Source organism: Anolis sagrei, chromosome 5 (genome assembly GCF_037176765.1).
Source record: "Anolis sagrei isolate rAnoSag1 chromosome 5, rAnoSag1.mat, whole genome shotgun sequence".
NCBI classification, from domain to species: domain Eukaryota; kingdom Metazoa; phylum Chordata; class Lepidosauria; order Squamata; family Dactyloidae; genus Anolis; species Anolis sagrei.
In genome coordinates this window covers 55,507,185-55,532,430 of record NC_090025.1, presented here as the reverse complement: position 1 = coordinate 55,532,430, position 25,246 = coordinate 55,507,185, and the positions used below count along the sequence as shown (strand labels likewise).

General features: G+C 39.6%; 1 protein-coding gene across 4 annotated transcripts in view; it reads left to right on the top strand.

Moving 5' to 3' along the window:
• The first annotated feature begins 17,872 nt into the window (after window positions 1-17,872).
• The window catches only part of FSTL5 (follistatin like 5), a 445,346-nt gene continuing 437,972 nt past the window's right edge, over window positions 17,873-25,246 (top strand). For 3 of the 4 annotated variants that reach the window (XM_060778765.2, XM_060778762.2, XM_067468703.1), the window contains exon 1: window positions 17,873-18,327. The gene's annotated coding sequence lies outside the window, so the exon portion shown is untranslated. Of the gene's footprint in view, window positions 18,328-18,889; window positions 18,902-25,246 lie in introns of those variants that run through there. The other variant, XM_060778764.2, reaches the window with a different exon arrangement.

Sequence of the window (25,246 nt, the reverse complement as noted above, 5' to 3'; positions counted from 1 at the left end):
CAAGCCTTTGGATAATAAATGTAGGACAATAGATGGATATGGAATATGCGTAATGACTACTGGAATGGCTCTGGATTGTGATTGTGGATGGCGTGGTTTTCATAGTTGAAGTCATATTTAGATGTTTTAATTTGTGGTTTTAATGTAAATGTTTGTTTTAATTGTAGTTTTTTATGGGATTGATTTTTTGTCTATGTGTAAAGCAGCTCTGAGTCACTTTGGGGTGGGGAGGGCAGGGTACAAATATAGTAAATAAATAAATAAACTGTCAAGACCCAGGCGGACCAACGAGGTGAAACAGCAGCTTAAGGGTTAACAAAAGGTGTTTAATGGCAAATTAACAAGTCAAATGACTCTTATCAGCAGAGCGTGTAAACAAAAGAGCCTGCAGCTTGCAGGAATGTAAACAAGGCAGCAACCCAGGCAAAAAAGGAAACTGAAGTAAAACAGACAAACAGTTCATGGTTAGAATGGAATACAAGCAGTTCAAAAATCACAAAGCAAAAAGCAGTATGAGGAACAGTCTGAAGTCTACGCAGGAGACAGGCAGAAGCGCAGAATAGTCAAGACAGTCCAAGGTCAGGGCAGGAGACAAGACTCACAGTTCCAAGGTAGGCAAAGTAGTCAGCACGGTCACGGAAACACGATTCTGGATGCAAGGACACAAGGCAAGAGTTAACAGCAGAATACATAGGTACACAACATTTTGAACTCTGCAACATGATGGACCCAAGGCTACTCCTTAAATCCCATCAGAATCACTAGATTCACCTCCAGGTGCATCCAGTTCCACAGGTGAACTGCGTTCTCTCCATTGTTGCCAGTCTGCACTCCGGGCTGCATCCTGAGAAGCAGTATCCGAAACCCATGGGTCTGTGAACCCTTGGAACTCATCACTGGAGGTTGGAGCATTAATCACATCCTGAACCTCCTGGACCCTAGTCCAGTCAAGCTCTTCATTATCACTTTCAGACCCGTAGCTATCTGCTATCTCTTTAAGACGCTTGGAAATGGATTCCTCATCGCTATCTGAACTGCGTGCTACTCGCTTTACACCACGGTAATCCTCCATCTCCATCTCCTCATGAGTAAACCCCTGAAACTCTTCCCCATCACTAGATTCTAGGAACATGTCCCTAATGCGCTTCAGCTGCTGCTGAGCGTCTTCCTCTTCCAAGCCTCATTTCCTCCTACTAGCACTAGTAGATACATGAGGCACACGCTGAGTTACAACATAAACCTTGTCATTGAGTTCCAGACGACTTTAGAAACAAAGAATCGCATTTTATGTTTCTGGAATATACACACAAAGACAATACACCATGGTTGAAGAAGAAGAAATACTTGTTAAATGAGGCTTCCCTCTTCTGAAAGCATAAGATGCTGGCTCATCTACAGCAGGAATTTCTCCATTTGCCGCCATCTCTCACCCCCATAGCTTTCCTGACATTCTGCACACATGCCAAACTACTATCCCTTATCTATATGTCTTTTAAGCATCTTGCTCCTTATTTCTTATTTTGTTCTTTTCTTCAAATCACTTTGATATCTGTATATGAATATTTGTGGGGATAGATGTTCAGACACTTATTGGCTGTAAATGGAACACCATTGAGAGAAAATTACATAAAGCTGGCACTAGAGTCAATTAATTAGACTCAAATAGGCTTCTAATTAATAAGGCGGAGTAACCTGTAAGACAGCAAAGCACAATTAATCTAAAGTTAGTACATGTTTGCTTCTGCAAGTGGGTAAGCATGAGCAAATATCTATGGAAATGAATTGTAACTTAAAGCATTAAGAAAGTTGTTTCATATATTATTGTAGTGTCATGTTAATTAATTTGCTTTAAAGTGTTCTGTTTTCTTATTAGATATACACATGATGTTCAATGCATTACGTGTAGAAAAATGGTCTAGAAGTAAAAGGAAAAAGTGAAATGAATAGCAGAATCCTTCTCGTGCTTTTAACTGCGTGTAATTGCAGAACATAAAGCATTTGTAAAGTTAACTATACTCTTTTTCTACAACTAATTGAATCTTCTATGTGATGTTCTCCGTACTAAGAGAATGGATGCTACAGAACAACAGCACATTGTTGAAATCGTCATGCAGTGATGTTCCATGTGTCCTTAGTGATATTTTTGTGCTCTTTCTAAGATCTTGGAAAGCTGTTGAGAGTCTGAGTAAGAACTGAATGAGATGGGCAGAGTTTGTCCTAATATTAAGGATCTGACTTTATTGTGTTCCAAATTTAATTGTGTGTGTTTGAATGCATGTGTTGAATCAGAGAAGACTCCTCTCTCTCTCTCTCTCTCTCTCTCTCTCTATATATATATATATATATAGATAGAGAGAGAGAGAGAGAGAGAGCGTATAGATGAAATATGAAGCATTTTGTCCCATGGATCTAGAACTATGCTAAACCTAGAATGTATTGCATATTTGTAACTGAATTGAGAGGAGTGCAATGAGGCAAATGAGCTGACTAGTCGCTAAGGAGTTGGAGTTCATTATAAAACAGAAATAATGTGAACAGAAAGGTGTATCCCATATTACTTACATGGAAATGTTAATATTAAAAGCAGTGAACATTAAAAATTTATGTACTAGAATGAATCATTCCGTCTAAAACCCCTTTTTCTCCTTGTGCAATACTAGATTTTGCCAATAGATGCCCTAAGAGATCTCTCTTAAACAGAACCAGTTGGCATTGGAGAAAATGAATAATCCCACGTTTCCTTTTTTATCTACTTTTAACAGTATACATCTGTATAGATTTGGAATCATTATACCTTTAAGTTTCAAAGCTGTGTTGACTAATTAAACTATTAGACCCTAAGCCAAATCCATGTTATAAATTTCAATACTTACAGGAATTTCACCCCTCAAGACTCATATTCAATAATAGCTTAAAATATGGTATAGATTTTATAGATGTGATCTTATTGCAGTTCTTTAATCAGTTTCAGTTTGTTGAAATAGTAAACAGATGCAATTTTACATAGTTATGCATCATTATCACTTGTAGGCTTACTTCAGGCTTCAATAAAACCACACATCTTTAAATACAAATATAGAGAAGGATGTTTTCAATATTATTTCCAGTTCTCCTTACTCATTTTATATCGCTGGGGATTTTGTGGTAATTTTAAAATGCGTATGTTAGAATCCTAACTTCAAGTGATGTTCACTTGTTCTGACAAGGATTTTGTTTCATATGCAAAGGCTTTCTTCATTGATTTGTCTTTGGATTAATTGGTAGCCATGGCAGGAGGTATTTTTATTTATCCATTACGTTCTAATTTTTCCTTTATCAATGAAGCTTGAGGCAGTATCCATTGCTCTTTAGTGTGTCTTTTACTTTTGAACAATTTCGAGAAGAAATTAACAGATAGTGTCTAGCATAATGTTACACAATGAACTTTGAGGCTGAGTAGGGTTAGAACTTGAATCTCAGCCATGGAATGGATAATATGTAGACCATGGGTTGTACCAATGTTGTCAGCCTCTAGCACCTTGTGGTTGCTACCCAATTTGGCATTGTTATGGTAGAGCAGTAGAAGAAACTTTATTTGCTCATTAAAACAAAGTATGTGAGAATGATGTGAACTCTGGGCTTCAACTCCTCTGTTGCTACCAGGCCGTTTCCCATATTGAGTACCACCCATAAGGGTCATTCAGTCCTCCCAGAAATCCCAGGGAGACTTTTTCCTCTTGTTGCTGCTCTCTCTCTAGGAATCCCTGTGATATAATATAATATAATATAATATAATATAATATAATATAATATAATATAATATAATATAATAATAAACTTTATTTATACCCCACCACCATCTCCCCAAAGGGACTTGGGGCAGCTTACATGAGGCCAAGCCCAACAATACATACACCAGTAAATCACCACAGCAATACAGACATCCAGACATCCCCTGGGCAATGTCCTTGCAGACGACCAATTCTCTAACACCAGATGCAACTTTCAGAATATTCTAAATTCACTTCTGACACTATAAAAATGTACTTTGCAAGTGAATAGAAGAGCATTTTGTGGATGCTTTCCATAACCTAGCTTCAAAATGTGTGATTGTTGTTCTATATGCAACTATGTTTTGCTTAACAATGAGAGATCATTCAACAATTATGATTTCCTGTCTTGCTGTTTAAAATCATACAATAAGGAGAAACCCATCATATCATATTTGAAACAAATAGTTCAGCCCACTATATTTCCAGATCTCTGGTTTAGATGTGAACCTTCTTCTTGCTATACTAGCCAGTAAGATATGGATTTACTGAAGAATGAAATTTATTCAAATGTCAAATAAGGCAACAGGTAAATCTTTCATCTTTCAAAACACAAATTATATCTGGATAGTCTGAACCAATTGTTATACATGGAAGGATCAGCTGATTTGGAAATCTGGCTTACTTCCAAACTGACAAAGAGGGCAACAACCCTTGTTATCTTTATGCCTGCTCCTTTTTGCATGCCAGCACTGGGAGGCTAGCCATGCCATTTTTCAAATTAAGATTAGATGTACACTACCTTTAGACCAGAACTGGAAAATAATTTAATTGGAGTCAAGATTCTCAGGGAAAGTGTATTACACCTCCTGAGGCTGTGAGATAAAGTAGAGTTTGCCACAGAAATGTGTACGTTTCTGAGACTTGCATGAGTTTCAGTGGAGTGAAATATGCAAAACAGAAATATTAAAAAAAAATACCCAAACATGTTTTCTTCATTGGCAAATTGTAAAAAAATTGATGCATCCAGAAAAATGTAAACAGGAAATGTTGAACCATTTCAGAGTGGGAAGAAAAAAAATCAAACTCTTGTGATGATGCATAGCAATTATGTCAAACATTTTTTGCTTCTCTATATGGATTAATCCTACCTGAAATGAAGCCTTCTTGAATCTGAGTAAAAATACTTGGGACAGGCTGCATGCTGATTAAATATATAACATAAATAATCTTCAAGTAAGACAATAAAAGGATATTGACAGTTTAAGAAAACAGGATACAACTTTATTCTAGGAATAGTCTAAATTCTATTCCAGGGATGTTTTATTGCCTCAAGTAGTGCAGCAAAGGGTCAACAGTCATGATGCACAAAACAGTCATGATGCACAATATAAAGCCATATTGTTAGACATCTCAGCCAGAAAATCTTATGAGTACCTCTTTTTATCTCTCTGGCAGTAACAATGAAATAATAAATTAGTAAACAAGAATTTCCTGTCTTTTTGATGAGATCTCAAAACTGCTGCCTTTCTTTGCCTAATGGTGTTTTCTCTGTGAACACTAAGCACAAACCAGCTGCATGCAAAAACTTCCTGTGGAAACTTACTAATAGCACATGAGGTGCAGACCCATAATTAATAAGAACATCAGCCATGGCCTTGTGTCAACTGCTGAGTATGCCTGCCCCATCTGGCATAAATCTGCCCACATGAAGCAGGTGAACATTTCACTGAATGAGACATGTAGAATAATCACAGGATGTCTTAAACCTACACCTGTTGATAGACTCTATAAGCTAGCTGGCATTGCCCCCCCCCCCTCCCGAGTTATGTGATGGGAAGTTCCTACAAAGTGCAAGAGAAATAAGGTTGAACCCTGTGAAAGCCACCCACTGTATGGCTATTGGTCTCCTCCCAGTAGACTTAAATCAAGGAAACGTTTCATGAGAACCACCACTCCTCTAAATGTTCCTTCCGCAACAGCAAGAATATCCCTCTGGGCAGAAAAATCAGGTAATTCCAAAAGGTAATCAGGTAATTCCCCTATGAGGGTCTGTCTCCAAGAATGGGCAACTTGGAAGTCCCTGAACAGACTCGGAACTGGTGTTGGCAGATTAAAAGACAACCTGGCAAAATTGCACTACCTAGAAGAATCCTTCATCTTGTGTGACTGTGAAGCAGAACAAATAACTCAGCATCTGTTTACTTGCCCACTATGCCCTGCCTCATGCACAGAGGAAGAACTGTTTAAAGATACAGACAATGAAGTTGCTGTTGCCCGTTTTTGGTCTAAAACTATTTAGCTGCTTGTGATCCCTTTATTTTATCAGTTTTAAACATATTTATTGATCTGCCCACTCCAGATTAAAAAACAACCTGGCAAAATGGCACTACCTAAAAGAATCCCTCACCTTGTGTGATTGTGGAGCAGAACAGACAACTCCGCATCTGTATGTTTGTCCACTTTGCCCTGTCTCATGTACAGAGAAAGAATTGTTGGAGGCTACAGATAATGCTGTTGCTGTTGCCCATTTTTGGTCAAAGGATATTTAGCCACTTGTGCTTCTATCTATTTTTATACTAATTTATGCAATGCTTTTGATATGAAATAAATAGATAAAACCTATTTATTAATGCAATGCTTTGACATGAAATAAAAACTCTGCCTAATGGTAGGGCTGGCCACAACCTTCTCACTTGCATCTATATGCTAATTGTATAAAGTAGGTCTTATCAGAAGAGTTATCAGAAGCACATTGCTTAGCTTTTTGTGACTCGAGGATGGGGTTATTTTTGACAAGTATTTCTTGTCAAAATGCTTTCCCAATAGTGCAATTGATATTCAAACAAGTATTAAGCAAAACAGACTATTCTGACATTATTGTTTTTCAGTTCCTCCACAGTGGAAAAGTGTGATTAGACAGAAGATGTTCACTATAGTTCCCTTGGCCATTTTGCCTAAAGCATGTGAGTAATGTGTTGCACATGCAGTCGAGCAAGAAGCACTGCTGCCTTGGGAAAGCATAGCAGCATCTGCTCTGAATCAGTGTAGAATACTTTTACTGTAAATGATGGTGATGAAGGAACAAGATTTGGTATGAAAGCTGTCACTCTAACTCAGTCATTTGTACTCATCATGAAGGGAAATGGGAGGATCGGGCAATCAATGTTTCCTCATTTTCTTTCTTCATGCTGATTGATCACAGCACCAGAAATGAAAAGAGAAGCCCAGATGTGATGTTCAAATGAATGTGAAAAAAGGATATTTTAATTCCAGAGATCCAGAGATGTGGAGAACAGATGCAAGGAAGAAGGCAGACAATGTACCACCAATGCTTTCTATTCAAGGGAAGAAGAATGCACATATTGGCTAGGCTGGCACTGCAATGTCAGTAAAACTGAACTTCTTTCTTTTCCCAACTCTCTTGCATCCTTCCAAAATATCTCCAAACCATTTCTTAGAAATTTGCAGCAGTTTTTTTGGGCTGTACATTGAGAAGACCCCCCTCTCGCTTTTATTGGATCATGCTGTTTTATCAGCAAAAGTCCTGCAGCGAATCCTCCTACAACACTAACCTGTATTCTACTTTGAAATGTGATGGGGAAATGTTCTGGGTACAGAATGCTCCATGCTTAGTGATCATTAATTTCTTTTGCATTTATTTGCTATGACAGCCAAGAAGAGAGAACAGGATGTTTCTACAATGACAATTATGACAGGAATCTTGAGCAGAAAAAAGTACTTTAAATATTTGCCCTTGAGTTAAGCTGATATAAGACTAGCAAGAGAAGGCAGAATAAATATTCCAATTTGGTATTCGTCTTGCTTTCCAGCCTAATGAATCATCCATGTTTTGTTCATTACCAGTGACTTAGTGTTTCTTAAATCTTTGGAAAGACAAATCTTATTAAATAAATTGTTAAATAAATCTAATGGTCCTTTTGTACATGTAGCCATAGCAGAGCAATGGAGCTACTCTGAAATGCATTATAATAAATCATAAAACCCTTTTTATAGAAAGCACGGAATGCATCCTGTGATTGCACAGCACTGGCAAGCACCAACTATAACTATTAAGACTGCCGAATGAAAACAAAACAAACATGAACAGCTAGGAAATATGCATTGGGGGCTGTTAAATAAAACAAATTGTAAAGGAAATGGCAAAATGCAGCACATTACACTGCATCTGGCAAGATACCATCAAATACCATCCAAATTGAAGAGCTTTGGAAAGCAAAAATATGAAACTTAGCACTAGGAATTCCTTCTGCCTAGCGGCTAATTATGAAATACTGTGCATGCTCACCATAAAGTACATTGTACATTAAAACAAGGTACAAATATATAATCAGGGGAAAGTTAATGTTGTAGCTCAGCTAGGGCCTGCTGGACCTCAAGCCTCCAGCAATAAGCTCTACACACTTACACAGTAATAATAGTGCAAGCCAGCTTGTTATTTGAAAAAATACAAAAGTGCCAGCAATTCATTTGCATAAAGATTTTTTTCTCATTCCCCTTTTCTGCCATGCACACTGAGAGAAACATGATACATATCAAGCGCCCAGATGTAGCATTCAGAGTCACTTTCCTGCACAAATAATCAACCTGCAGAATGCACAGCAGTTAATATTATTATAATGAGCTAAAAATAAAAACAGCTAGAACGAGCAAAGTTTGTATGTAACAAGTGAACAGGAATAATCATAATTAAATGAGAACTTGTAGAATTAGATGTCACAGTAGGAGTGCAAAAAGAGAAAGGAAACAAGAACAGGATTAGTAGGTGCATACAATTTATTATGCATGGCAGGGAGAATGGCAGTGGAATTTTTCTAAGTCGTGCTTATTGCAATCACTTCTGTATGTACCGTATTTAGTATCTCAGGGATAAAATTGCAGCAGAAATGGAATTCAAGAGCTAGAATGTATTCATACAGTTCTGGTATTTTTAAACACTGTTCTGTTGATGCAACTTACTAATAGCAGCTATATGCTAAGATGTTCAGGACATGTAGGACATGTCCAAATGACAATGAAGCTCTGTATTATTGGAAGCTGGAAATGAACAAGTGATTTGAAATGAAAATGTGATTTATTGGCAGTATTCTAAATCAGCTGCAATTCTAAATAGGATACCCATCCAGGTAGTCTATTAAATGTGCAGTGAAGAAGTTACCTTAAATCAGCGTTTCTCAAACTGAGGGTTGGGACCCTGGGGGAGGGTCATGAAGGGGGTGTCAAAGGGGTCACCAAAAACCATCAGAAAACACAGTATTTTCTGTTGGACATGGGGGTTCTGTGTGGGAAGTTTGGCCCAATTCTATTGTTGGTGGGGTTGCGAATGCTCTTTGATTGCAGGTGAACTATAAATCCCAGTAACTACAACTCCCAATTGTTAAGGTCTAGTTTCCCCAAACTCCACTAGTGTTCAGATTTGGGCATATTGAGTATTTTTGTCAAGTTTGGTCCAGATCTATCATTGTCTGAGTCCATACTGTTCTCTGGATGTAAGTGAACTACAACTCCAAAACTCAAGGTCAATGCCCACCAACCCTTCCAGTATTTTTTGTTGGTCATGGGAGTTCTGTGTGCCAAGTCTGATTCAAGTCCATCATTGGTGGAGTTCAGAATGCTCTTTGATTATAGGTGAACTATAAATCCCAGCAACCACAACTCCCAAATGACAAAATCAACTCCCCCAACCCCACCAGTATTCAAATTTGAGCGTATTGAGTATTTGTGCCAAATTTGGTCCAGTGAATGAAAATACATCCTGCATATCAAATATTTACATGACAATTAATAACAGCAGCAAAATCTCAGTTATGAAGTAGCAACAAAACTAATTTTATGGTTGGGGTCACCACAAAATAAATAATAAAAACACGAGGAACTGTATTAAGGGGTTGCAGTATTAGGAAGGTTGAAAAACATGGCTTTAAATAACTTTGAGGAAAATGTAAGGCAATTGAAAGGAAACATAATATTTTCTCTTTCCCTGAATCTTTGTGCCTTACAGGTATGTCCAAGTACTGATGTGTAAACACAGCTCCTGCTTTCCTAATGGTTGTTGTACTTAAATTGTATGCATTTGTGGTGCTACATGAGTGTGACGTTCTATATTTTTAAAAACATCTACTTTCTGTATGATTTTAGCTAATAGTCTTCATTCTCTACACAGATATGCCTAAGTATATAGATATATGTATAGATGCACACTCATACACTTTTCCAAATTGAGGCAATATTTCACATAGTAAAGCTTGTGCCAGAGTAAGTAAGTTAGCCTTTAAAATGTAGCAGGTAGAGTAGAACATTTTTGTTCACTATGCATTTTAAAGTGAATGTATCTAAGTTACACTTCCTAGATTAATATGTGTATTAGAAAATGACTATTTTTCAGGCTACACAGTTCTACAAATATGATACAGCTCTTAGCTAAAATGTGTACAGAAATGCATATAAAAGTGCATACTCTTGACAAAGTCCCAGATCACTCTGTTTTTATGAGTTTTATGGTGAAGATTTCTACAGTATAAATGCAACTCTTTCACAGTTAAAAAATCACAGAAAAAAGAAAATAACAGTACAAAGCTAACACAGACTGGAAATAGATCAATCTGCACATCCTTAACACACACAGAAATGCACATAAATGCACACACACCATCTATGTATTTATTTACATACACATGGTTTTGTATAAGATCTGTCTATATCATTGGTTCCCAACCTTGTTTTGACCAAGGGGCACTTGAACAGGGACCTCTTTGACAAGGGATCACTCTCCAATATTAGTACCAAAAGGGTTACGAATCAGTTTTTTTTTTGTCAACTTTGGATTCAGTAAGGTTATTTGGGGTACTGATTCAGAAACCTGCATTGGATAGACCATATCAGCTCTAGTTTCTGATACAGAATGTATGCCATCCAGTAGTTGCCATCTGCTCACCCACAAAAAAACATATTTAATAAGCCTCGGCACTATAAAGTGGGTTTTGCGAGACCAGTCACTCTCATTGCAATGATGTAGTAATGGTGAGGCCACAGACCATATTTTAGTTCTTGTGGACCACTGGTGGCCTACAAACCAAAGGTTGGGAAACAATGCCAAATTTTATGAAGTTCAGGACTGTAAAATGCATGGTGGTTTGTAAAATTAAGTCAATGAGAACCTAGATGGAAGGCAAAGGAACTTCTCAGCCATTTAGAGTTTAGTGCATGATTTCATTTTGCAAGGTGATGCTGAACTGTGCTGTCCAACAAGATAGAGATAGGAAGCATTAGTGCTACAGACTGTTAAAATGCATCCCAGCATACTTGATCATAAATTTGCCAATTGATGTTTTAGAGCCAATTAATATTTCATAACTGCCATTTCTCTTTGTGAATGGAAGGATTATATAACCTGCATTCAGGTTCAGAGCTATTTCCTATTTTGTGATAATTAATTACACTTTTTAAAGAGGGGATTTATCCAAAAGATGAATCTTGAAGAAAAAATCACAGTGGATTTAAGAGCTCTAAATGTATCAGATTATAACATCAGAGAGACCAAGTTAATGACTCAGACAATGAAGTGAGAATGAGGTCTCATTTCAATGCCTTTTCAAGAAAAGCATGTTTTCACACATAATTGTAAATCGCCTTAACAAGACAGTTTGGTACATCTTCATTCATGGGGTTGGGGAGGAGTGGGGAATGTATTTTAAGTTGGAATTGTATTTTTTTCTTTTACTGGGTGCCACACTTGAACTCGGAAAGCTGAATTATACATGCTGATAATAATTTGTCCTTCTAACTCTAGTTTACACCTGAGAAACATGGACCATCTACAAATATTACTCTTGATTTCTGGAAAGATTTATTTATTTACAGTATTTATACCCTGCCCTTCTCACCTTGAAGGAGACTCAGAACAGCTTTACAGAATACACACACAGCAAACATTCAATGCTGATTATACAATAACAGGATAGACAACACAACAGAGTTAGAGGCAGCTTTTTCCATCTTGTTTCTGGCATCTTGGAGCCCGTGCTCAACTCTGGCCACGGGGGAGGGGAGTGTTGTTGTTCCATCTTCCATGCCAAGGAGCTTTCCTCCAATCCATGTCCTTAAGGGCAACTTTATTACCTCCCTGCTAAAAGTAGTACCAATTTTATCTACTCATATTTCTGCTTTCAATTGGCTAAGTGGGCAGAGGAGCTGGAGCTAACCTCAACCCAAACTGGTGACCTTCCAATCAAAAGGATTTTTCTGTAGTACAGCAGGTTAGCCTGCTGTGCTAATGCCAGCCCCTGCTGTGCTAATCCCAACCCCCATTAGATTCACTTAGCATTGCCTTTGAGAAATCCTGCAAATCTCTTGGGAAGACAGGTGGACAAATGTCAGCATTCTGGAGGAAGCAAAGACTTCAATGGGGAGGGAGTTCTACAGCTGAGGGGCCACTACTGAGAATTTTTTTTTTTACTTCTTATATCTCCTGCTTTTCTCCCACTCAGGGGACTCAAGACAGTTTACAACTCCAGTACAATTCAATACCAGTAAAATGTATTTAATCTAAATTTAGAATAGCCTCACAATGTCTTATAAGGTTTTTTCACAATTCTTATATATTTACAAATTTATGTACACTACGTAGTAATGCATAGTTAAACAATTCTTACAATTTAAAATGTTTGCTTGCTTTTTCAGCAAAATTAACAATAGTACAATTGTTGGTTTTTAAGGGCTTTCAATGTTCTTCTTACATAGTGGTGTACTATGGTTGGTGAAGTTGAGATTTCATGTCGCAATCTATGTCCATTTCTGAACTTCACTATTTAAGTTATGTTGTTATTTTATTGATGTTGCAAGACTAAGAACACTTACCTAAAAGCATAAGTAGTTGTATTGTTGTCAGTGAGTCTTATTCCTGAGTAGATATTTTGATATACTTCAGCACATATCTTTCTCTCTTTCGTATAGGAGCATATAATCTCCTTGCTGAAACAGCTGCACTGGCTGCCAATCTGTTTCTGGACACAATTCAAACTGCTGGTCCTGACCTATAAATACCTTTGACTGGTGTGATGCCAGGCTTGGATCTAACTAATCCAATCTTTTGCAAATGAATTGGGAGAACGAATAAACTGGCAGAGATGGGCAGGTGCTTCCTTCCATAAGAACAGCTACATTTGGGTTCCTGTGCTCTTTCTCTATGGCTCAGTAATGGTGAGTGAATAGAGGTCAAGTGAGCAAATCACATTAATTTTCTCTTCCCTCAGAGAGCCTTTGCTAAACCCATTTTTTTTCATTTCCATTGCCCAAATGTGTAATGTGCAAACAGAGAGAAAGAGAGGGACAATACTTACTTGCTAGATCCTGGCTGTCAAGAGAAAGGAAAAATGAACTATAAGAAAAGATGAACTAAAACAATTTCCACTACAAACGTTTTAAAAGAATTGTGTGGAGAGCAGCATTGCCAGACTGAATACTAGAGAAGACTCCTGCCCCTTTAATGTTTGTGTACAAGGAGGCATTTCAGTAAATGTTTGTCATGAAGCCAGGTAAGAAGCAACATTGGATGAAATTCCATTATCAAGACAAGCATGGAATGGAGAAGAGCCACCTCCAGTGTTCACCTTGGCAACCATATGTGGAGGTGGTATCTGATTCAGCCCAAAAAGCAGAAGGCATCTTCCTTACTCACGTTCTTGCTTCTAGCTGAAACAAGATGGGATTTGTTTCTCTCCCCAAATGAACAAGTGTGAGGTTTAGGTGATCACTCCTTTCCTGACTAAATTGCATGTTGTCTTGCTGAAAGCACCATGTGTCCATCCTATTTCACCCCAGGGGCAGTGAGGCAGAGAAATAAAGCAGGAATATCCGTTCTTTTCTTGTCCTTTCATGTCTCCTTGACCTTTGAAGTGTGCCTAGCAGAGAGAATGAAGGTGAGAAGAAAAAACAGCTGCTCCTTAAAAGTCTGGCTTCTCTTCAAGTCACCTTTCATTTTTAAAATAGTTTACTAGTGTATGTACCTGGTGTTGCCTGAGTATGCGTTTTCTGAATATAGCATTTTGTTAAAAACTGAATTATTACCTAAGTTTTGTTATCTTAAGGACTCCTTTCTCCCTTCTCCTATTTGCTTCCATCCTTGCTTGGCCCTCTGAGAAAGTTTTATTGAATTGTTTAAGTCGGTAGGGGTTTATACCATGTTTTATGTAATTTGTTTACATGGATTTTATTGCTTCTGTGTTATTCTGTATACGTACTTTGTTGTATTTTATATGTTGCAGTATTGAGTGCTTTTTTGAGCTGCCCTGAGTCCCTTCGAGGAGATGGTAGTGAGATATAAATAAAGTAGTAGTAGTTGTTGTTATTGTGTCTCTTAAAACATCTACATGGCAATGCTTTAGCTTTCTAAGAGGAACTTCTACTGTTTCTCCCTGCCAACATTCTAGCCCTCTTCTATTTTTTATCTTTCCCCCTGAGATAGTCTGTCTCTGCATCTGAACACTTCATACATACATATTTATTTGTGTTATGGGCCGTAGCCCCAAATGGGCTAGTTGAAGTTGGATAATGAAGGATATCACTACATGCAGGATCTAGTTAGCAGTGTAGACTACACACAAAAGTCCTTTGGAATTGGTTTTCTTAGATCTCTATAGGTTAAACAAAAAAAGACACTAATGGTGATTTTGGCCAACCCTCCCTTCCGATTCACTCCCCACCCACATTGCCTTTATCAGTCTTTTCCCAAGAGAAAGGTTAATCCATCCAGCCGCTCTCAAATCTTTCTACCAATGCCTCCTGCCTGCCCTGAGATGTCACAGAAAAGATTTATGGTGACTTCTTGAATAGCAGAAATCAGCTCCTGACAAAGGATATCATGTACCAAGTTTGTTTCCAGGTCCATCAATCCACATGGAAGCCTTTGCATGCATGCATGCATACATACATATATACTTATTTTCACTTTTATAGAAAGAGATAGATATTGGGGTGATCAAGCGGTGTCCCTCCAGTAGTGGTTGGACTGCAGTTTCTAATAGTCATTGTCAGCATCACTAATATGAAAGGTGTTGGGAGACATAGCCTGATTATATATGGAGAATTTAAGGGCCCTTCCAGACAGGCCCTAAATCCCATGATTTGATCCGGAGTTTTTTGTTTATCCCATATTATCTGGTAGTATGGACTCAGATAATCCAGTTTAAAGCAGAAAACCTGGGATCAGATCCTGGGATATAGGGTCTGTCTTGATGGGCCCTCAGTTTTCTATCCCTGGGCAAATAATTTAATTACACTATGTAACATGATTTTTGATCCTGGAATATAAATGTCATTTCCTAATTAGTTCTATTATAAAAACATGGGGAAAGTTTATTAAACTGCAGCACATTTTGCTATAGTTGTTCAATGAATATCTCAAAACTTCTCAACCAATTCAACATAGTTTGTGGCAGCCACAAAAATGATTAAAGAGGAAACACTTCCTCCTCCCTTCCTTCCCCTTCTCTCTCAAAGAGGACAGACTGAGCACTTGGTGGCCACTGCTCACATTGAACACCGAGAAAATCAAAGTGCTCCATCAATATGTACCAGCCAATCCCTCAGCTATGTCAGAAATACAGCTTAATGGTGTAACATTAGAAAATGTTGACCATTTCTGCTACCCTGGCAGCCACCTCTCCACAAAAATCAACACGGCCACTGAAATACCTCTGTGAGTGCAGCACTTTTCCGAATGAAGCAGAGAATGTTTGAGGATCTGGACATTTATAAAGAGACCAAGATGCTTTTTTTTAAAGCTATTTTCCTCCAAAACCTGTTATATACCTGCAAGAAGTGGACCATCTACACATGTCACACTCAACTACTGTAACGATTCAATCAGCGTTGCCTCTGAAAAATCCTGTAAATCTTTTGGGAAGACAGGCAGACCAATGTCAGTGTGCTGGAGGAAGCAAATGTGACCAAGCACTGAAGTGATGATCCTCTGACATCAACACTTTTGGATTGGCCACATTGTTCGAATGCCTGATCACCCTCTTCCAAAGCAGTTACTCTACTCCCAGCTGAAGAATGGAAAACAAAATGTTGGTGGACAGGAAAAGAGATCTAAAGATGGGCTTAAAGCCAACCTTCAAAATTGTGGCATAGACACAGAGAACTGTGAAGCCCTGGCCCTTGAGCACTCTAACTGGAGGTCAGATGTGACCAGCAGTGCTGTGGAATTTGAAGAGGCATGAAAGGAGGGCAAAAGGAAAAAAGGTACCAAGAGGAAGGCATGTCAAGCCAAACCTGACTGGGACCACCTTCCACCTGGCAACTAATGTCCTCACTGTGAAAGAACATGCAGGTCAAGAATAGGTCTCCACAATCACCTTGGGCCCCACCGCCAAGACCCTATGCTTGGAAGACCATCTTACTTGGACACAAGTGATCGTCGGTGAGTGAAAACCCTTTCTAGAGCATTTACAAACTTTGCCCACTCCTTGGAAAGCTGTGGTGTGTTGAGCCCAGACCTAAGAGTGTTGGAAATTATAACTTTGGGTTTTTTTTGTGTCAAATTTGGTCCAGTGAATGAAAATACATCCTGCACATCAGATATTTACATTACGAATCATAACAGTAGCAAAATTACACTTATGAAGTAACAACAAAAAACAGTTTTATTGTTGGGAGTCACCACAACATGAGAAACTTTACTAAGGGGTCATGATATAAGGAAGGTTGAGAACCACTGATCTATAACAAAAGTCCCTGCTCAGTGTGGTCCCTGGTCAAAATGGTCCCTAGTCAAGCAGTCACTGGTCAAGGTGGTCCCTGGTCAAAATGGTCCCTGGTCAAGGAGTCGCTGGTCAAAGTAGGCCCTTGTCAAGTGGTCCCTGGTCAAAATGGTCCCTGGTCAAATGGTCCTTGTTAAAAGTGGTCCTTGGTCAAGTGGTCCCTGGTCAAAGTGGACCCTGGTCAAGTGGTCCCTGCTCAAAGTGGTACTTGGCCAAGTAGTCCCTACTCAAAGTGATGTCTGATCAAAGTGATGTCTGCTCAAAGTGGACCCTGGTCAAGTGGTCCCTGGTCAAAGTAGTCCCTGGTCAAAATGGTCCCTGGTCAAGTAGTCCCTGGTCAAAGCAGGCCCTTGTCAAGTGGTCCTTAGTCAAGTGGTCCCTGCTTGAAGTGGTCCCTGGTCAAGTGGTCCCTGCTCAAAGTGGTCCTTGGTCAAGTAGTCCCTGCTAAAAGTGATGTCTGCTCAAAGTGGACCCTGATCAAGTGGTCGCTGCTTAAAGTGGTGCCTGCTCAAAGTGGTTCCTTGTCAAGTGGTCCCTGGTAAAAGTGCTCCCTGGTCAAAGTGGACCCTGGTCAAGTGGTTCCTGCTCAAAGTGGTCCCTGGTGAAGTAGAACCTGGTCAAAGTGGTCCCTGGTCAAGTGGTCCTTGCTCAGAAATGGTCCCTGGTCCTTTAGGGGGAGAAAATTTGTGTGTAAAGGTAGAAAATAAATAAATTTTGATTCTATAAGTTCAAAACACCTGGAGGGCCCAAATTTGCCCATGACTGGATTAGTCGTTCCCTCATTTACCCCCTCCCTCCAAGACACTCCTTGTATACCCACTCCTTCCAAACATGGAGTTTCAGTCCAAGTGTGCTGTGTGTGAGGGGGGAAATTAAAAAAGATGAGGGGGGGGGACAACCATTGCTTTCTTGGGCCCTTTTCTCCCTAAAGAGAATCCCTGCCTGGGTGAACTCTTCCTCAAAGGCAAGGGAAGAGAGGAGAGGAACTGGAGGCTGCTTGCCGCGTCTCCTCCTTCACCGGCTTCCAAATAGCGGCGGCCACTCTTGAGCCAGACACGCAGCCTCCCTTCCCATCAAGGATAATTATGAGTATGATGCTGGGGCTTTCTTTCTGTCACGCGCTTCAGCCTCTCTCCCCAAAGCAGGCGCGGCACCGCCTGACTCTACCCTCACGCCTCACAGGCGCTGCTCCTCCTCCTCCTCCTCCCTGCCTCCCCTCCCTCCGCTCCTCTCTCTCTCCCTCTCTCTCTCTCTTTTCCCTGGGCTTTTATGCAAATGAGGGCCGGGCGAGGGGCTCTGACGTGAGGCTGGGGAGGGGGCTGCGCGGAGGGAGGCGGGACGCGGCGGCAACAGCAACAGCGGCGGGAGGGAGCGCAGCGCGAGAGGAGCCGCCGGCTTCAGTGCCGGAGAGGCACCGGAGGGGAGAGGAGCCGGCGCTGTCCGCACAAGTGCTGGTGCTGAACCCGGGCCGACGCCGCCGCCTCGGCCGCCTCTCCTGCCCCGCCTCGGGAAGGAGCCCTCTCCTCGCCCTTCGCCCCCTTCAAGTTGGCCAAGGAGCTTATCGGACGGAAGTGGAGGATCTTCCCCTTTCCTCTTCTCTCTCTCTCTCTTGTCTGGCAGCCCTCTCCTGCTTCCGCACTGGGATTTCCTCGCACCTTTTCCCTCCCCGGACTCTTGGCTTTCTTTGCTTCGCTTCTTCTTGGTCTCTGCTATTATTGTTGTGGTTGCTCAAAGGTACCAAGAGAAGAAGAGCAGGTTTCTTCCCATTGGAGGACTTTTTGTGAATCTGGCTTCAGGTAAGAAAGAAAGAAAGAAAAAGATTTGGTCTCCAAAAGGTTAATATATTTATATCCTCTCTCTCTCTCTCTCTCTCTCTCTCTTCATCTCTCTCTTCAACTCTCTCTCTCTCTCTTCATCTCTCTCTCTCTCTTTTCATCTCTCTCTTTCTCTAACACTCTCTCTCTCTCTCTCTCTCTCTATATATATATATATATTCCTTTTTATGAATCTGGGATCAGGTAAGAAAGAAAAAAGATTTGGGCTCCAAAAGGTTAATATATTTATATCCCCCCCCCCTCTCTCTCTAACACTCTGTATATCTCTATCTCTTTCTCTATCTCTCTCTATATTCCTTCTTGTGAATCTGGGATCAGGTAAGAAAGAAAAAAGATTTGGGCTCCAAAAGGTTAATATCATATTTATATTCTCTCTCTCTCTCTACCTCTCTCTATATACCTCTCTCTCTTTCTCTATCTCTCTCTCTCTAACTTCTCCCTCTCTCTCTCTCTCTCTAACACTCTGTATCTCTCTCTCTCTCTCTCTCTCTCTATATATATATATATATATTCCTTCTTGTGAATCTGGGATCAGGTAAAAAAGAAAAAAAAGATTTGGGCTCCAAAAGGTTAATTTCATATTTATATCCTCTCTCTCTCTCTACCTTCCTCTCTCTATATACCCCTCTCTCTTTCTCTCTTTCTCTCTAACTCTCTCTCTCTCTATATATATATATATCTTTCTCTATCCCTCTATCTCTCTCTCTATTCCTTTTTGTGAATCTGGGATTAGGTAAGAAAGAAAAAAAATTGGGCTCCAAAAGGCTGATATCATATTTATATTCTCTCTCTCTCTCTCTCTCTCTATATATATATATATCTACCTCTGTTTCTCTAACTCTCTCCCTCTTTCTCCCTCTCTCTCCCCCTCTCTCTCCCTCTCTCTCTATATATGTATATATTTCTCACTTCTCTCTCTCTCTACCTCTCTCTCTATATATATTTCTATCTCTTTCTCTCTCTCTCTACCCCTCTCTCTACCTCTCTCTCTATATATATCTGTCTCTTTCTCTATCTCTCTAACTCTCTCTCTACCTCTCTCTCTATATATACTTCTCTCTCTCCTTGTCTATCTCTATCTCTCTATCTCTCTGTCTTTCTCAATATTCCTTCCTTGAAGGACTGAACACTGAGCAGAGTTTGATAGGAAGGACAAGAAAGTTGGGAGCTTGTTTGCCTTCAGATGAATGCATTGCATGGTAAAAGGTTTCAGCACTCTCTGGCCCTTTCCACACCACTGAATCAAGTCCCACTTTATCTGATTTGAACTGGGTTATATGGCAGTGTGGACTCAGGACCCTTCCACACAGCCCTATATCCCAGAATATCAAGGCAGAAAACCCCACATTATCTGAGAGTGGACACAGATAACTCAGCTCAAAGCAGATATCATGGGATTTTCTGCTTTGATATTCTGGGATATAGGGCTGTGTGGAAGGACCCTCAGATAATCCAGTTCAAAGCACTTATTGTGGGATTTTCTGCCCATTTTCTGGGTTATATGGCTGTGTGGAAGGGCGCTGAGTCTACACTGCCATATAACCCAGTTCAAAGCAGATAATATGGATTTTTATTCAGCTCTCCCATTATAATGGGCTTTGTAAACAAGAAATGAATGCAGCATGAAGTCATTGTGTTGGGTAAGGTGGGGAGGAATTGTGCTCTTTTGTGTGAAGTTTTGCACCCACAAATACACACACTTTGTTGCCCTTGGCCTTGCTTTGTCTTGTGAGAAGTGGATGGGAAGTGTGCAAAAAAGAAGGGTATTTTTTCCTTCTGGATCTTCCTTGAAATGGGGCAAGGATCTACCCTTCACTGAAAGGTAGTGGCGTTTGGGTCTCGCCAGTCTCTAATACGGAAGAGAGAAGTGGACAGAAAGGGAGGGAGTATATCAGGTCAGTCTGGGAAGCAGTGAGCAAAGCAGGCATTAGAGAGGATTTGTGAAATCAACGTCTGATGGGCCCCGGGTGTTTCTGTCTCTATGTATGTGCGTGAGAGTGTGAGAGAGAGGCAGAGATCAAGAGTGACGTTCAGACTAACCATGGCAAGGGTGGTGGTGATGACAATAATGATGCAAAACTTATGAAACTCCATTTCGACACGAGTCCCAAGGTCAGTCCCCAGGGTTGGAAGTTCCCATTTGCTTGTTCCACAGTATTGATCGGCCAATGTCAGGCCTTCCTTCAGGCTAGGTGAAAACGAGGAACTCCAGTGTACTAACACCATATTATGCCGTATTATGCCACAGCTTTCAGTAGCTAGAGAGAGCCGGGACTCTCAGGCAGCTGAAATGTCTCGCAGAGTTTAACCTTTCACAAGCTGTTCTCTGTTCAAGGGCTGCCAACATCCTTGCTGTACAGAAATGGGAAAAATCAGGGACATTTTAAAGCCAGTTCAAGAATAACTGCAATGTTTAGAGTCAGTTGGCAGGAGCATGCTTGAAACCTCCTAGCCCAATGTTTACTATTAATGTTATTTTTTTCTTTTCCTTTGTTTGTTGATGCTTGTTCCCTTTACTTGCTATATGCTGGATTGCTTGTGTTAAGGACTTGAATTCTATAAACAACCAAGGTGCTATTACCATTTGTATACAAGCTAACAAAATGTTCAATAACAATATTAAGATTAGGTTCTCAGACACTATAGATTCCATGGTAATTTAGCTAAGAAGATATGTTTCCTTAACATACTAAGGGCCCTTCTCTACAGCTGAATAAAATCCCACATTATCTGCTTTGAACTGGAATATATGGCAGTGTGGACTCAAATATCCCAGTTCAAAGCAGATACTGTGGGATTTTCTGCCTTGATATTCTGGGTTATATGTCTGTGCAGAAGGGCCCTAAATCATTACATAGAAAGACCATGTGAATGAAGTCCATATTCTAGCAGTTCCCTTAAAAATTCTGTATGTGTATTATATATATTCCACATACATCTATATGGACTAGAAAAATATGGAATAAATTAGGACCCTTCCATACAGCTTTATAAAATCCATATTGAACTGGATTATATGGTAGCATGGACTCAGATAATCCAGTTCAAAGCAGATGTTGTGGCTTATCTGCCTTGATATTCTGGGTTATATGGCTGTGTGAAAAGGCCCTTAGTTGCAAGTGTGTCTCAAAGCAACACAACTTTTTTTCTTGCTTTAATAGTTGTGAAAAGTTGAAGTATGATGTTCACAGTGAACATCTGCTAAAATAATAATGCAAAGAGTTTGTCAGCAACTTGGAAACAGTAGGACGTAAGATTAGCAATTGTTTAATTCAGTTGGAAATAATTTGAAATGCTAAATTCTAGTGTTATGTTAATGCTGAAATTTCAGCTTGAAGAATAAACAATTTAATTCCTTTCCTCGCGATATTTCTTTTGCTTTTTTCTTTTAAGAGAAAGCATAACATAGTATCAGGGTAGAGTCTTGCTAATTTCATGGACTATTTGCTTGTTTAATGAAATATTAATGCTGTCTTTTTTCAAATATTCCATTTCTCAATCTGCTGGTGGGAGGAATGTAAATTACAGGTGCTTGGTTTCAAGTATGAAAAAAAAACTTATCTGTTTCTACACAAATGGAGAAAACTCTAAAAGGCAGTTCTCTTGCAGTGCCAAAACAGACATGCAGAGGGCCTGAGCAATCCTTATTTTGCTTTGAAAGAAGGATTGCTCTTATGCAGATTTCCTAATTAAATGTTTTACACAGATAAGTCACAATATCCACACTGTAGCTGAATAGCTCATTTAGTGTTTATATAGTCCAAAAAATGTACTGTGCCCTAGAAAGTTGCGCGTATTCAACTGAGAACAAGAACTTGATTTTCAAGTGAAATCTCAGCAAAAATGAGAAAGAGTTAGCTTTTTCTGGCCTGGTCCCACCAAATTTCTCTATTTGAAAAAAAAATGTTTCATGGCAGGGACTGATTAATTCAAACAACTGGGAAAGAAGTGCATGGCTAAATTATCCTTTGTATCTCTGTCTTTCCTCTCTCTTCTGAGGAACTTGTTGATTAGTTTGTGGCCATTACTAAAAAGTAAAAAGTTCCAAGGCCTAATTTTAAAAGGAACCAACACAAATATGAACACACAGAAACAGCATTCACGTATAAATTCATATCTATACATACAATAAAAGTGAAAATCTGTATGTGTGTATCTGGCAGAGGTGTTGTCTACTTACACAGACAGCCTCCCACCTCCTCAAACAGCTATATTTCCAAGTGTGAGAAGCCTCTAAAATCACTTCTTCCACTGACATTTCAGGTTATAGTAACAGCAGTGCACATGTATCCCAAACCCCCCCAATGTCTTCCCCAAATACTACGGCCCACCACCCAAGGAATGCTTTCATTAGGGGACCATTTATCCTAGATTTTATGTGTTTTCTCCACCATAGGCAGGTATCTCAGGGTTCCTTTTTCTTTCCATTATTGTGGAATTTGCATGATTCCCACCTACTGCCTCTCCCTTAACCCTTTCCTACTCTGTTCAACTCTGTCTGCATAACGAAGCAGAACTGAGCAGCAGCTAAGCATACTGGAAGAGTTTTGGGGATTAACTCCACATGAAGTTGTAGTTCACCCCGCATGAAATCAAAGCACTGTGACCCCAACTGACAATGGACCTGGACCACACAGAACCCCCATGACCAACATAACATACTGGAGGGATTTTGGGGGAAATTGCCTAGATTTATATCCATTGTAGGTACTGGGATGTATAGTTCACCTGCAATCAAAGAGTAATCTGGATCCCACCAGCGATGGACCTGGAAACCCAATGTTCAAAAACAAGGCCTTTTTCATTGCCGGGTCCCCAAACTAGTTAATAATATTCATTTATATTCCATTATATTTCCCTAAGGAGACTCAGAGTGGATTGCAACATACACAGATAGGTAAACATTCAATGACTTTAATATAATGAAATCACAATGACACACAAATACACAGAACAAAGGTAAAGGCTTCCCCTTTCATCTCCGGCTTCTGGAGGTGTTCCTCTGGCCTAGATTCAGCACTGTTGAAGCCAGTATGGAACACAACTCTGGCTGTTCCTTATTTATCTCCCTCATTATTCCCAGTTTCAAGAATGACCCAAGACATATTAATGCTTGAGGCAAAACTTCTGAAATGTTTTCCCAAAGCTAATAAGTATACAGTGCACAGAATACCCAGCAATTTGCTACCCTTTAATGTTGCCACATCCACTTGCCTAATTGTGGAACCAACCTTGAGGAGCTGTGATTTTTAATTTAAGCAATCCGTATGCGGCCAATTAGCAGATGCCATGACACTATGCAAAACAGCTTTGGTGACTCCAGCTATTAGCTTTTACTGATGTTCCAAAAATAGTGGTGCTATTGTACAGAACATGAATCATGCCATTTTAATTCTATCCCTTCAAAAGGAGTTTGGACTGTGTATGCTCCACACTATTTGGTTCTGGATGTTTATAGCATGTTAGACAGCTACATGACTAGAGTCCAAAATGTCTGAATATCATTTCCCTATATGAACCTCATCCCCTAGTTCTGATACTTTTAGGCAAAGGCTTTAGCTTGGTCCCACTATCCTCATTCATCTGGTAAGTAGTACAAGAATGAGGGCCTTCTTGATGGTTGCTCCCAGGCTGGGAAATTCCCTTCTGTAGGAGGATGGATTAGTCCATAATCTGCTCTCCTGTTGTTTGAGGAAGACCTTTTATTTAGACAATTAAATGTCTGGTCAGCTCATAGAGTAACAGAGTTATAAGAGATCAGAAGGGGCCATTCAGTCCAATTCTCTGGCATTCAGAAATACACTATCAAAACACTCCTGACAGATGACTATCCAGTCAGTGATTAAAATTTCCAAAGTAGGTGATTCCATTACACTCTAATGACCTCATCACATTGATGAAAATAAGTATCCTAGGATGCTTAGAGCCTTCTTCAGAGATGGAACCCCTATGGTAACTATCACATGATATCATGTGACTTCCAGCTGTGGCTCCACCCCCAACTGGGGTGGAAGTGTCACTGGACACTTTCCCCACAGCACGGGAGGTTTTCCATGTTGTGCTCTATAGTCTTGCTCCAACAACAGAATTACTAATCATTGATGTGTCTTTCAAGAATTCAGCTCCTATCAACATTGTCCATCTAGGGTTGATAAGAAGTTTTTTTGTTTTGGATGGTGGCCTAGTATGTTTAGGATGATGTCTCTATCAGTATAGATACTTGCCCTTCTCCCCGAAACATAATACACTGGAAATTATTTATTTTTTAAAAAACAGAGCCTTGAAGTATTTTCTCACTGTCTGATTAAAATTATATAACATATTTACCCAGCCAAACATCTGATCAATCCAATATCACATGCATGCAGAGAGAGAGATAATATTGTTCTTGTTAAGAAGTGATAAAAACCTATTATTCTTGTAGAATTTCAAATGCCCAAAGGCCACATTGTGGGCCCAAACAAAATATGCCTGGAATGTAATTATATGCGCACACATTACAAAAATAGGCATTTAGAAATTATGCCAAAAAGGAGTAGGTGGCTATGTTTAAATCTGGCTTGCCTTTCTGGGAATTTGCAAAAATAGGGATATAAATGAGTTGGCAAACTAAATAATGAACTTTCAGTCTACAAGAGAAACTCAAAAATAGTTTGTCAAAGTGGTTGTCTGTTCTGTTAGTGAAAAGTCTGGTTTACACGTGTACATTCTTTACTTGGCAATTGCTACATCAACTAATAACTGGCATTTGTGCAATTGGGGCATCAAATAAAACATAACCATACAACTTTGTATTGTATTTTATATCATCTCAACATCATGCCTTTCGATAGACAATTCACAGCTGCCAATCACTAAGTTTAGAGCTTGACAAGTGGTG